At 49.7% G+C, this 13,923-nt stretch overlaps 1 protein-coding gene across 3 annotated transcripts in view; it reads left to right on the top strand.

The window, feature by feature from the left end:
- The window catches only part of CLCN5 (Cl-/H+ antiporter 5), a 365,957-nt gene that overhangs the window by 117,589 nt on the left and 234,445 nt on the right, over positions 1 to 13,923 (top strand). For 2 of the 3 annotated variants that reach the window (XM_085630718.1, XM_085630719.1), the window contains one exon: positions 8,663 to 8,732. The exons of the other annotated variant lie outside the window; for it this stretch is intronic. The gene's annotated coding sequence lies outside the window, so the exon portion shown is untranslated. The remainder of the gene's footprint in view (positions 1 to 8,662; positions 8,733 to 13,923) is intronic. 3 annotated transcript variants of the gene reach the window in all.

The following is a 13,923-nucleotide window of genomic DNA, read 5'->3' as shown; positions in this document are numbered from 1 at the left end:
TGTGTCAAGATGTTTGGGCTTATGTCATAGTGTGTATGATTTGGCTTCTGGTTTTGTGTTCTTATGACATCGTGCGTGTTCTTGTTTCAGTGCGTATACGTTGTTGCGTCAGTGGGCATGTTATTGTGTGTCACACGCAGTAATGTTTATTTTGGGGCTTTTATTCAGGCCGGAGTTGCCCCAAAGGCAGCTACTTTGTCCCAATTACGTTGTCCCGATTTGTTTTATTTTATTTAAAATGTGTCACTTTCCTTTTGTAAACTATTGACCGGTATGTTTAGGTAACTTTCCTGTCCAGGGCGCACTGCCTGTAACGTCGCTGAGGGGAGTTAAAGTGCCCGATGCAGAAATCTGTGTGAAACGTCCCAGTTACGTGTACCAACGCTAGTAAGGTGTTTCAGGGCATGAGGTTAATGTACTGAAAGCGGAGCTCTGTGTATCAGGAGAGGTCACAAGTTAAAATATGTTTAGTCCGTATTTATTATGCTTGTCGAAAGTGGACCCTGGCACCGTCGTAACTCGCACCTCAGCCTCACCTCCGCGTACACAGTCTGGCGGGAGCTTATGGTGGCATTGGTGTGAGAGTCCAGACGAAGGGCAGCTGCAGACACTGTCCGATTAACCAAGCCAGAGATCAAGCACAACAGACCTCTCCGCTCTAGCCTCAGTCTCCAGGAAACGCAAGGCCATTTCGCCCAATTCTTCTGCCTGACAAGAACTTCAATGGAATAGATCTCGCATTTACGTGACTTTGAACAAATTGCATTGTAAATGACAATGCCTTTTATTTATTTTTTTGTTTTGGAACATAAATAAAAGGCATTGTCATTTACAAAGGTTATCTTCAAGGTATGTAAGGACCTCACCAGCAGAAAGACCGCTACTACTTTTTCAGCTTCTATGGCCCACTGTGAGGATTTGGCCTCGTTCTTTGTTGAAAAGGTTGACGCCATCTACAGGTCATTCTCTCAGCTCCCCATCAGCGAGAATATTAGAGCCCCATTGACTTCCAAACGGCTTCAGGTTATTCCAAGCCCTACGCAAGAGGAGCTCAAAGCTCTGACGATTAAAGTCAAATCCGGGTCACCTGATGACCCTATGAGACCAACTCAGTTTCGGGAACTTGCCGAGTGTTGCTATCCCGCTATGCACAGTCTTATTGATCTCTCTTTTAGCACTGGTAGTGTCCCCATTGCTTGGAAGCAGGCTACCGTTATACCTATTCTTAAAAAACCCTCCCTTGACCCTACAAAATCAGAGCATTACCGACCCATCTCCCTTCTCCCCTGGATGGCCAAATTAGCTGAAGCTCATGCAAATTGCATTCTATCTTCTCACCTGCAGGAAGCTAACATACTGGATAAATCCCAGAATGGTTTTCGTGCGGGACACAGTACCGAGACTGCTCTTTTGGTGGTGGTGGAACATATTAGGAAATTGCTGGACCAGGGTCAGACGGCGGCACTGATCCTATTGGATCTCAGTGCCGCCTTTGACACGGTCTCCCACCATATCCTTTTACAGCGTCTTGGGGAGGCAGGAGTTGGAGAGATGGCTCTTGAATGGTTTCGCTCCTTTCTTATGGATCGAACCTTCAAGGTATCTTTACCGCCCTATGTCTCTGCCCCTCGCTCCATTCTCCAGGGTGTTCCGCAGGGTTCGGCTCTCAGCCCTACCCTATTTAATCTGTATGTTCAGCCACTGGCGGAGGTAGCCCATAGTTTTGGTCTCACCATGGTGTCATACGCCGATGACACACAGCTGGCGGTGGCACTTAATGGTGATTCCAATATGGATGCCTCTACCTTTCAGTCAGCTCTTAAGGCAGTGGCAGGCTGGATGGCTAAAAATAGACTCCAACTTAACGCCACTAAGACCGAGGTTATCATCTTTGGTAAGGAAACTGGGCTATGGGGAGACAATTGGTGGCCATTGGAGTTGGGTCCTGTTCCCATTCCTGTAGCTGAAGTTAGAAATCTTGGCGTATGGCTTGACGACAAACTCTTTCACCCCCCATACCAAACGTGTAGCTGGTATCTGTTTTGGTGCCCTGCAGTGCCTTCGGCCCATTTTTAAATTTTTTGATGCGGACACCAGGCAGATCATAGTGCAAGCTCTGGTTCTTACTAGATTGGACTATGCCAGCTCTCTGCTTCTGGGTGTGAATCGGGCAGAACTAGCTCTCCTTCAGCGGGTTCAAAATGCAGCGGCCAGAATGCTGGTCGGCCTTCCTAAGTCTGTCTCTGTCCGCCGTACTATCCAAGATCTTCACTGGCTACCAGTAGGCCAGAGAATTAAGTTTAAAGCACTCTGCGTAACTTTCAAAATTCTTAAGTTAGCCTCCCCTCCTATTCTTACCCAGACTATCCTCCACTATGTTCCTTCCAGAACCCTCCGATCTGCAGGGTCCAACTTAGCTATTGTTCCGCGCTTCAAAAAAGCGAGAATAGGTGGTCGTTCCTTTTCGGTGTTGGCAGCCACCCTTTGGAACTCTCTGCCTGCCTCACTTCTTGCTATCCCGGACCTGCTTCCTTTTAGGAAGTCACTAAAAACCTTCCTATTTTCCACAGCTTAGTCTCCTTCCCCTCTGGTTATCTCTGTGGTGTTGTGTTTCTTTATCTCCAAAGCGCCGGGACGCCTCTTGGCTGCGGCAGCCGTGCGCTATATAAAATCAAATAACATAACATAACAAATCCAATAGTCTAAACTTGCGTAAATATGAGACCTATCTCGCATTTGCGAGAGTTTAAGCTACTGGCAATGCCAATAGCTCAAACTTTAATAATGCGAGACCTATTGCATTGCAAATGCTTGTCTAACTTGTCTGTACTTTCCATTTATCTCTTTTTTAGCAACTACGTTAATAATCTCATCGCATTTGGATACTCCACATTCATCAATAGAAAGCATCAATTCTTCCCTAACTTCCCCTAAATTTTCCACAGTTTTTATACTGGGATTCTGACTTTTAATTCTGCACATCTTGGCTAGATGACCTTTCCTTCCACATGATCTACACGTTACAGTTCTAGCGCCACATGCAAGACTGGACGCAATATGCCCAGGACAGCCACACCTATAACATATAATTTTCCTCCTAACAGTTATGTTGGATGCATTAGATAAATTGGGCACGTTAGCAAATTTTTCATTCTTAAAGTTGTTTGAGTGTAGAATCTCTCCCTTAGCAACTTTTTTTAGTCCCACTTCTTGCACATCAAGGGCAACTACCTCTTTCTCTGAAGACTTTGTTTAACTTTCCAATATCAATTTCTTTCATCCATACATCTGTGTGCTCTAAGCTCCTGGCAATTTGTACTGCCTCATCCAAGGTTGGGTCTAGAGAGGAGTCTTTCTTTCACCTTTCTATTATTGGTACACCTTACAATTTGATTGCGAATCAAGGATTCCGTTAACATTTGGAATTCACATGTCACTGCTAATCCACGCAGCGATGCCACGTAGGTCATAATGTCCTCCTCATGCGCTTGTACACGACAAAAAAAATTGTCTTTCAAATCCCATCCTCGTCACCATAAAAATGTAGTAACCACAGAGGCAGTGGTTATTCAACACAGTCCTTTATTCATTCAAGTACAGGAACACATCCATAGAGCAACCACCAGCTTCATTAACTCTCTTCTCAGAATCTTCCAGTGATGTCATTCAATGTCATAGAACGACATCACTAAGTTCTACAGTGAAGGCACGAATTCTACACACCCCTGTAATGTGCATTCTATGTCTGAGCAATCATTAAAGATACTAACGTGTCACCTTCCATTTGATGGGTGACACGTGTTCAGCAGACGTGTGCGTTGTAGGTAGTCCCGATGGGAAATATAGTTCTTATGATAATCTCGATGCAAAATCTGCTGAGTGAAAGGGTTGTAATAAAGAAGGGCTCAACTAGTGATACAGCTGTGGGATTGCTGTGGAAAAATGAACATGTGTGACTGTTTTGAAATTTTGCAAACAAATATGTAGTGCTAGTGGGTAACAAATAAGGGCACGCTAAAGTATTTATCCATGGTCCTGCATCCAAAGCGTTTCAACTAAGGTGCCAAGATAGCATCTATCTAAGCTTCTCCATTGACTTCAAAATACAGCTCATAATGAATGGTTTATTCAAGTCTGAGTGCTGTGTACAGACTGTAATAAAGATGCACACCATTTTTCCTTTTGCCCTTTTTAGGTTTTGCCTGTACAGCGTGCACGTGCTGTCAGCAAAAACGTTAGTTAAAAAAAAAAAAGCTATACTTAGCGTCGTTTACCATTGGTTGTCTTCCACGTCTCTTTCGTTTTCCTGCTTCTGATTGGCCGGAGCTTCCTGCTGCTTCCACTTATTCTTCAGTGCTTGCTGCCATCCGGTCGCACCTAGAGTTTGGACCAAGCACAGTTACCGTTCTCTGCAGCCAGTGTCAATCCACTTTCTTTTTAATCGGGCACTTAATAAGAGTGCATGTCTTTATAGGCTCTATCTACCTCTCTTAAACCCTCTCAACCACTCTCCCGTCCTTGTTGTTTGCCCTTCCTTCCCACCCCTCCCTCCTTTTTAGGTCTCGCCTGGCTATCGCATAAGCGATCGCTCAGCGAGACTTCTGTAGGGGCTTCTGAAAATGCTCCCAAAGGCTTCCCAGGCGGATCAGGTGGCGGTTACGCGCACAACCACGCGCATTCCATTTGCCACCAGCTACTTCCTGCACGTGCGCCACCTCACGCATTCAGAGAGATTTAGTAAGGGGCACAAGACATTAGGAATGCGGTTTATGGCCAGTGCATGTGAGGCATTCAAGCGCGAATCTGGCATCGGACTTGAAAGCAACCGACTGCTTTCGCCAGCGCGCGCTCTGCCTCACTTCCTACGTCCCCTCTTACAACAATTAACTTTCGTTATAACTCACACCCCATATGCTCGTTCCCTCCCACCCTTCTTTTGATGTCCGCTTTTCTTGTTGTTTACAAACCACGCCACACACTGCTGCACGCCACGCACTGCTGCACGCCGCACACTGCTGCACGCCGCACACTACCGGACGCCACACACTGCTGCATTACACACTGCTGCATTACACACTGCTGCATTACACACTGCTGCATTACACACTGCTGCACGCCGCACACTGCTGCACGCCCCGCACACTGCTGCACGCCCCGCACACTGCTGCACGCCCCGCACACTGCTGCACGCCCCGCACACTGCTGCACGCCCCGCACACTGCTGCACGCCCCGCACACTGCTGCACGCCCCGCACCACGCCCCGCACACTGCTGCACGCCCCGCACGCCTCACACTGCTGCACGCCGCACACTGCTGCACGCCGCACACTGCTGCACGCCACACTGCTGCATTACACACTGCTGCACGCCGCGCACTGCTGCACGCCGCGCACTGCTGCACGCCGCGCACTGCTGCACGCCGCGCACTGCTGCACGCCGCGCACTGCTGCACGCCGCGCACTGCCGCACGCCGCGCACTGCCGCACGCCTCGCACTGCCGCACGCCTCGCACTGCCGCACGCCTCGCACTGCCGCACGCCTCGCACTGCCGCACGCCTCACACTGCCGCACGCCTCACACTGCTGCATTACACACTGCTGCATTACACACTGCTGCACGCCTCGCACTGCTGCACGCCTCGCACTGCTGCACGCCTCGCACTGCTGCACGCCTCGCGCTGCTGCATGCCGCACACTGCTGCATTACACACTGCTGCATTACACACTGCTGCATTACACACTGCTGCATTACACACTGCTGCACGCCTCGCACTGCCGCACGCCTCGCACTGCCGCACGCCTCGCACTGCCGCACGCCTCGCACTGCCGCACGCCTCGCACTGCCGCACGCCGCACACTGCCGCACGCCGCACACTGCCGCACGCCGCACACTGCTGCACGCCGCACACTGCTGCACGCCGCACACTACCGCACGCCACACACTGCTGCGCACACTGCTGCATTACACACTGCTGCATTACACACTGCTGCACGCCTCGCACTGCTGCACGCCTCGCACTGCTGCACGCCTCGCACTGCTGCACGCCTCGCACTGCTGCACGCCTCGCACTGCTGCACTGCTGCACGCCTCGCACTGCTGCACTGCTGCACGCCTCGCACTGCTGCACAATGCTACACACTGCACAATGCTACACGAAACACTGCTGCATGCCGCACACTGCTGCACGCCACACACTGCTGCATTACTCACTGCTGCATGCTGCCTGACACTGCTGCACGCAGCACACTGCTGCACGCCGCACACTGCTGCACGCCGCTGCATGCCACAGTGCTGCATGCCTCACACTGCTGCACGGCGCACTGCTGCACGGCGCACTGCTGCACGGCGCACTGCTGCACGGCGCACTGCTGCACGGCGCACTGCTGCACGGCGCACTGCTGCACGGCGCACTGCTGCACGGCGCACTGCTGCACGGCGCACTGCTGCACGAAACACTGCTGCACGAAACACTGCTGCACGAAACACTGCTACACGAAACACTGCTACACGAAACACTGCTACACGAAACACTGCTACACGAAACACTGCTACACGAAACACTGCTACACGAAACACTGCTCACTGCTGCACGCCGCACGCTGCTCACTGCTGCACGCCGCACGCTGCTCACTGCTGCACGCCGCTCACTGCTGCACACTGCTGCACGCCGCTCACTGCTGCACGCCGCTCACTACTGCACGCCGCTCACTACTGCTCACTGCTGCACGCCGCACACTGCTGCACGCTGCTCACTGCTGCACGCCGCACACTGCTGCACGCCGCACACTGCTCACTGCTGCACGCCGCACACTGCTGCACGCCGCACACTGCTCACTGCTGCACGCCGCACACTGCTGCACGCCGCACACTGCTCACTGCTGCACGCCGCACACTGCTGCACACTGCTCACTGCTGCACGCCGCACACTGCTCACTGCTCACTGCTGCACGCCGCACACTGCTGCACGCCGCACACTGCTCACTGCTGCACGCCGCACACTGCTCACTGCTGCACGCCGCACACTGCTCACTGCTGCACGCCGCACACTGCTCACTGCTCACTGCTGCACGCCGCACACTGCTCACTGCTGCAAGCCGCACACTGCTCACTGCTGCACGCCGCACACTGCTCACTGCTGCACGCCGCACACTGCTGCACGCCGCACACTGCTGCACGCCGCACACTGCTCACTGCTGCACGCCGCTCACTGCTGCACGCCGCTCACTGCTGCACGCCGCTCACTGCTGCACGCCGCTCACTGCTGCACGCCGCACACTGCTGCACTCCACACACTGTTTTTATGCGAGTTTATGCTACTGACATTGTAAATGACAATGCCTTTATTTGTTTTAAAACCAAAACATAAATAAAAGGCATTGTAATTTTAGAATGCCAATAGCTCAAACTCTTATAAATGCGAGACCTATTGCATTGCAAATGCTTGTTCTAGAGTTGCAGTAGGATAGACTGCAAGACACAAGTGTCAAACAACTGCAGCCACCGCTTTTGCAGCACAGTAGCCTCTGTCTGCCCCCTCGTTACCCACGACCCCAAATGAGTCTTAACATAATACCTTAATGTATACTCCTTCTCTTATGGCCTGTAAATGACTGGAAATGATGTATGAATAGTCTTTGCAACAGTTTACAGAGCAATTAATGTTACTTCTATGTTTAAAAACACGAATTGAAACTATTAGATCTGACATTTAATGTGCATGCAGAGACTTTCAAACAAAGGTATTTGTAAAGAAGGCGGCACCATATATGTGGTTATGCAGGGTAATACTGCAGTAATAGAAGCACAGCAAGTGTTTAACATTTGCATTGTGTTTGGAATTAATGCCAAAGGAAAACTAGCGGAGTGCTTGTACCTTCAATGAAAATAATGATTTCCAATCCATTTTCAAAGTGGTTTGTATGTTTATAGTGAATTGTGTGTATACAAATTACATACAAGTACCTGGCTCCACTATAAATGAAAAAGCAGATATTAAAAAGATGTTTGCCAGGTTGCATATTTTTTAGGTCTCGCCTAAGACCGCTCATGAGCTGTGTCCTGCTGACCTTTGTTTACTTTCCTGGGGGCTGCCCATTGCTTACCATTGGTTGGCCTTGTTGGCTCCCATTTGCTTGCTTCTTATTCGTCCTCTTCCATAGACTTCCTTCCACCTCGTATGTTTGTCCTTCCTTGGAGCACGGACGCAGTACCAGCCCTTTCACTGATCGCTTGGGCAGGTGCTACATTTTTTCTCTTTGTTTAAGCACTCTACAAAAGTTTCTCAGCTGCTCAGTCCTGTACTTATGCCCCCTCCATGTTCCCGCCCCAGCCCCACCTTCTCTCCCTCTGTGTGCTTGTCCGGTCCCCCCTGTGCTTGTGATGGTCCCCCCACCCCGTGCCTAAGGACGTGTGTAATAATACAGGCTGCGCGCCTGTGCGTGTGACGTGCGGCACACAGTGCTGTGTTCTCGTTTCACCCCACCGCACTCAATAAGCAAGCTGGGTCTTCGTTATGAAGTAAACGGATGTAGAGTTTGTCATGTGATCTCTGTTCTCGTGGCCGCCGGCCAGCCCCGTGTTGCGGCAACAAAACACGGAAAGTCTTCTGCAGCCCGGCGCGATTGCAAAAGTGTTTGTAACAGAACCTTTCTCTCCTTTCCAGATTGAACAGGACTACGTAGAAATGCTGGAGTGTGTGGGAACGCGGAGCCTGCGGTAACCGAGCACAGAGAGTAAGTCGTTCTCCCGCTATGTTCAGAAGGGTTCACTGGAGGTCCGTAGCCTGTGAAGGGTACAGCATGCGCCCCCCCCCGCAAACCCCAGACACCATAGCCAGCTTGAAGTCGTGTAACAGAGTGACTTGAACAAACCCTGGGCCCTGAAATCTGCTGTGATATTTCCTGCTCAGGAGAGAGGTAACGCCACCCATGGCTTTCAGTGGGATGAAAACTGTGGGGGAGGGGGGGGGGGGTCTCTCAAAAGGGCATGGCCAAAGTAGTTAAGGGCGTGCCCTTAACACCTAAACTAAAAATCTGTCCTTAGCACAGTATGCTGCCTCACTTGTATTTTGCTGTTTCTATTAGTGCATCCACATATGATACAAGTAACATCATACCTATAACAAGTCAAGACTATTGGCTTTGTCAATGGCTGTTAGTTGCATACGATAAATTGGCAGCAACTAAAACTTGTATTTAATATTGAAAAAGCGTCCACTTAAAGCCCTGGTGACAGACACTACGACAATGTTGCTGCTCCTGAGTTTCAAAAAGAGAAGGAAAATCCAGAGAGAAAATGGCTCTCTTTAAAGGATTGCCCTTCCCATATAACGCTCACCTGACATGACGTCATGCCGTAACTTCTCCAGTAGTAAGAAGTGAGCAGTGTGAGCACGCGCACAACAATGTGCCTGTTCTCACTGAAGTCGGGGAAAAAATTGACCGCCTTTGCCAGGGCACAAAACAGAGACAGATTGAGATTTGTTTCAAGCCCCCCTTTTAAAAACCGCCGGTGCTCAGACCCGGTGAGACCCGGCCCACTTAAAGCCCTGATGCCCCACCACTGGTGTCTCGCAATTTCTTCTGTATTGTTCATTATAAATGAGCAGACGAACTTGGAAAGAGTTCAGCTTTTCACAAGCTTTGATTGGCTTTTGTTCTAATAACTCCATATTCCATGCAGTTCTGCCGTTTCTAGGCACTGTAAATCACACTGCGTTCTGCTGCTCCTTGGCGCTATAACATAGGTCTCCATTTGCCGAACTCTGAAGGATGGGTGGCTGAGTTGGCCTTTCCATTATTTTATTTTGTGGCCTGCAGGTCCACGCATGTTTCAGGGGTGCCTGTTCAGTGTGATTAGGATCACATCACTCCCACCCCGATGGAACTCCAAGCTCCCCTTTCCTGCTCGCACATCTTCAAAACTAGCTGCATCCTATACAAAGCCATCACAACGAGCACCATCCATTATCCTACAAACCAGCTCAACAGCTCTGCTGGCTCTCGGCGTACCACGGGCCAGGTCATCATCAACCTGCAGAATAAAAAGTGTAAAAAAGAAAAGCCAAGGCAGCAGGCCTTTTCCATCTATGCACCCAAGATCTGTAACAACATCCCGGTATACATCGGGAACCGATTCAGGAAAGAGTTGAAGGCTCGCCTCTTTAAAGAACACTACATCACGATGCACTAACCATCCACAACTCTGCCTCCTCTTCGTTTACTAATTGACTTAATGCTGCCTTTCACCATGTACAGCGCTCAGCTGCGTCATGGCTAGGTTTGCGCTATGGAAATGCCATCTACATACTACTCCTTGAGCTGTCCTTCTTGCATTGACCTTTAACGTTTCTTTTGACTTCTTTGAGAACTTACTGCATATACAATTCTCATTTAGCGCTCTGAAAGGCTCAACTTTTTTCTTGTACATCTTTTTTAAGACATTTTATAACTAGTTAAGAGTCTGACTAAAAAATAATGTGCTTGTTTTCTATGATGGAAATTGCTACTGGCTGTCATATGAATTTAAGATGTCTGTTCTAACAAAAGAAACATGACTAGCTCGAACCATGATTATTGCTCATCAATGCACATCCGTGTTTTTACCAAGAGCGCTTGCATCTACATAGGAGAGTGTATCTGCTTCCCCATGTAGATGTGTGTCCTGCCCACCAGCTGGCCCTCTATAATAATAGCCAGTTCTTCTTTACATTTCATAGTTAATGGTACATGACCACCCCAGTTTCAAACCTCTCTGCCAGGTTAATTCAGCAACATCCTTCCCTTAACTACTTGCACATCACCCCATAATGATCATTCGTCTCCCCGTTTCATGGGGCCTGCATATTTGGGTATAGGTAACCTGTGCATTCTGGGACGAACAGGTGCAGTCTCAGGATTTTACGAACTGTCAGATCTGGCATCCTTGGCGTGGATCTCCCCTAACTCTTTGCCTTCTAAACTCATTTGCTGATTTCCTTTTTGCTGGCTTTAGGAATCTGCGCTCTTAACCACTGCTAAGCAGTGCTACAGTTCTTGTGCTCTCTCCTTAAAATTGGCTAAAAACCAATAGTCCTATTTAATTTACCTGTAAGTTCATAGTAAAGTTGTACTACCTGTGCCCAGGGCCTGTAAATTAAATACTACTAGTGGGCCTGCCGCACTGATTATGCCACCCGCTTAAGTACCCATTAAATGTCTCAGGCCTTCCATTGCAGCATGTGTGTGCAGTTTTAAACTGCCATTTCAACCTGGCAAATAAACATTTGGCCAGGCACTAACCTTCCTTTTTTATTGACAAGTTACCCCAAGGGTAGGCCATGAACAGCCCAGAGGGCAGTGTATTTAAAAAGTAGTACATGCACGTTTGAGTTTTACATGTCCTGGTATTGAACAACTCCTACATTTAGTTTTCACTATTGCAAGGCCTGCTTCTCCCATTGGATAACATTGGAGTTCCTTATCACGCTTAATATGCTGTAACTTACAATTGGTAATAGGTTGAGTTTGGTGTCTAAAATGTTTTAATTAAAAGCCCACTTTTAATGGTAACGTTGGATTTTTAATCACAATTCTGAAAATGCCACTATTGCAAAGTTGGTATTTTCTTGTCCTACCCATTCAGTACCTGATGCCTGATCTGGGTCACATGACTAAGTGTGGCTGGCAGTTGGTCTTGGTGTATTGCTCTCAGATAGTGAGGCACAGGGAAGATTGGTGTTGGCAGGATGCGCCACTCTGAGTTATCGACGGGGAGGAGCTGTCACCTACCACACTTCCACATCACAAATGCTCTTCCTGAGCACTCTCACAAAGGGTTTGTCACTATTCTTTTGTGACCCTAGACAAGCTCGGGCCAGGACAGGGAGGAAGTGGATACCCGACACCTCAGGGGGTATAAACCTCTAGAAGCTTCCTCCACTTTATAGTGGGCACCAGGTATAAATGTTGGACCCAGAGACCGCAACACTTCAGTACACTTCTGGACCTCGGGACACTGCTAGGAAGAAGGACTGCTGTGCTGCTGGAAAGACTGCCACTCTGCTGGACTGCTACTCTGAAGGACTGCTGTGCTGATCTGCTGCCGTCTTGCCTGGGTGAGAAGGACTGAGCCTGCATCTCTGAATCCAGACCCCCATAGTTACTCCAAGGGTTAGCTGGATGGCCCCCTGGTCAGTAAACGCGGGGACATAGGCTTCCAGCAATCTTGAACCCAGCAACTAGACTCTTCCATCCGTCAGTCCTGCTCTCCCAAGTTGTGCCACCCCACTCCTGAACCCTTTGAAGTGGACCTAAGTGTGGTCTGTCAACCCATCTGTAGATCCAGCTGAACCAAAACCTCTCTGGGGTGGTGCATCACCCGCAGAACTAGTGCATCACCTCGGCTTCTCGACGCATCGTCCTCTGAACCGATCCTCCTGCTGGCCAGATGCTAGGATTCTGCATCGCCTACAATAGCCCATCAGAACCGCCACTGTGTGACGTGTCTCCATGCAAGGACATGTCCTCGCCCAACACAGCAGTCTGAACCACCACCACTGCATGACACATTTCCACGAAAAGTCATTGCGTTGGACAACGCAGCTCCCTGGCACCGCCGCTCCACGGCACATCTCCACTAATGGCTATCGCCTCGCCCTTCGCAGTTCCACAGAACCGCCACTGCATGATGCATCTCCTCGCCCAAACCTCTGATCACCTCTGCTGTACGATGCATCCTTAACACGGTAACAATCCAACTGATCCTTTAGTGTCGAAATCCTTCAGTTCCTATAAATGTGCAGAGATAAAAAATCTCTATGATTTTGTAGCAAAATAGTGAAAAGGAAAAGCAAATAATGTAAAATAGTACTGATTTGCAATTGTAGCTTCCTCTACAGAGAAGACACTGCTGGAGAAAACAGAGTTCATCTGGAATCCTACAACAGTGAGCACACACTATTAAAGGAATATCAAAATGGCTTCTCGATTTATTCACAATCGAGACATCGGGTGACTTTCACTGCTGCTGTTGGATTGAGAGGGAACTACAAGGGAACGAAGTCAGAACTCTGCTGCCTCCTGACTAAGTTTGCGCTATAGAAATACCACATACATACATGCATAGGATCCTGAAGAACATATGGAGATTTATTTGGTTAAGGGCACACCCCTGGACCCTCGAGCACTGAGGCTGCATCTGTGGAAGAGTGCACTGCTGAAGCCCTCTACATCTGAAAAGACACATCTGGAGGCAGAGCACACTGCTGGCTTCCTAAGTCACTGAGAAGCTATGTGTGCAGAGAGGAGACACTAAAGGAGGCCTCTAGTACGCAGGAGCTTTGTTGAGTAAGAGCACACTGCATGAGTGCTCTAGCACTGAGAAGCCATGTCTGGGAAAAAAAGGGCACACTGCGGGAGCCCACTATCTCTGAGAAGGCACATCTGGAGCAACAGCACATTGCTGAAGCCCTCTAGTACTGAGAAGCTATGTCTTGAAGAGCACACCCGCTGGAGGCCTCCAACACTGGCAAGCTATGTCCACAGAAAGGGTACACTGCGGGCCCACTGGCACTGAGCAGCTTTGTCCGCAGAAAGGGCACACTGCGGGAGCCCTCTGGCACTGAGGCTTTGTCCGCAGAAAGGGCACACTGCGGGAGCCCTCTGGCACTGAGAAGCTTTGTCCGCAGAAAGGGCACACTGCGGGAGCCCTCTGGCACTGAGAAGCTTTGTCCGCAGAAAGGGCACACTGCGAGAGCCCTCTGGCACTGAGAAGCTTTGTCTGCAGAAAGGGCACACTGCGAGAGCCCTCTGGCACTGAGAAGCTTTGTCCGCAGAAAGGGCACACTGCGAGAGCCCTCTGGCACTGAGAAGCTTTGTCCGCAGAAAGGGCACGCTGCGGGAGCCCTCTGGCACTGAGAAGCTTTGTCTGCAGAAAGGGCACACT

Source organism: Triturus cristatus, chromosome 10 (genome assembly GCF_964204655.1).
Source record: "Triturus cristatus chromosome 10, aTriCri1.1, whole genome shotgun sequence".
Classification (NCBI taxonomy): domain Eukaryota; kingdom Metazoa; phylum Chordata; class Amphibia; order Caudata; family Salamandridae; genus Triturus; species Triturus cristatus.
This window is presented reverse-complemented; position numbering and strand designations above follow the sequence as displayed.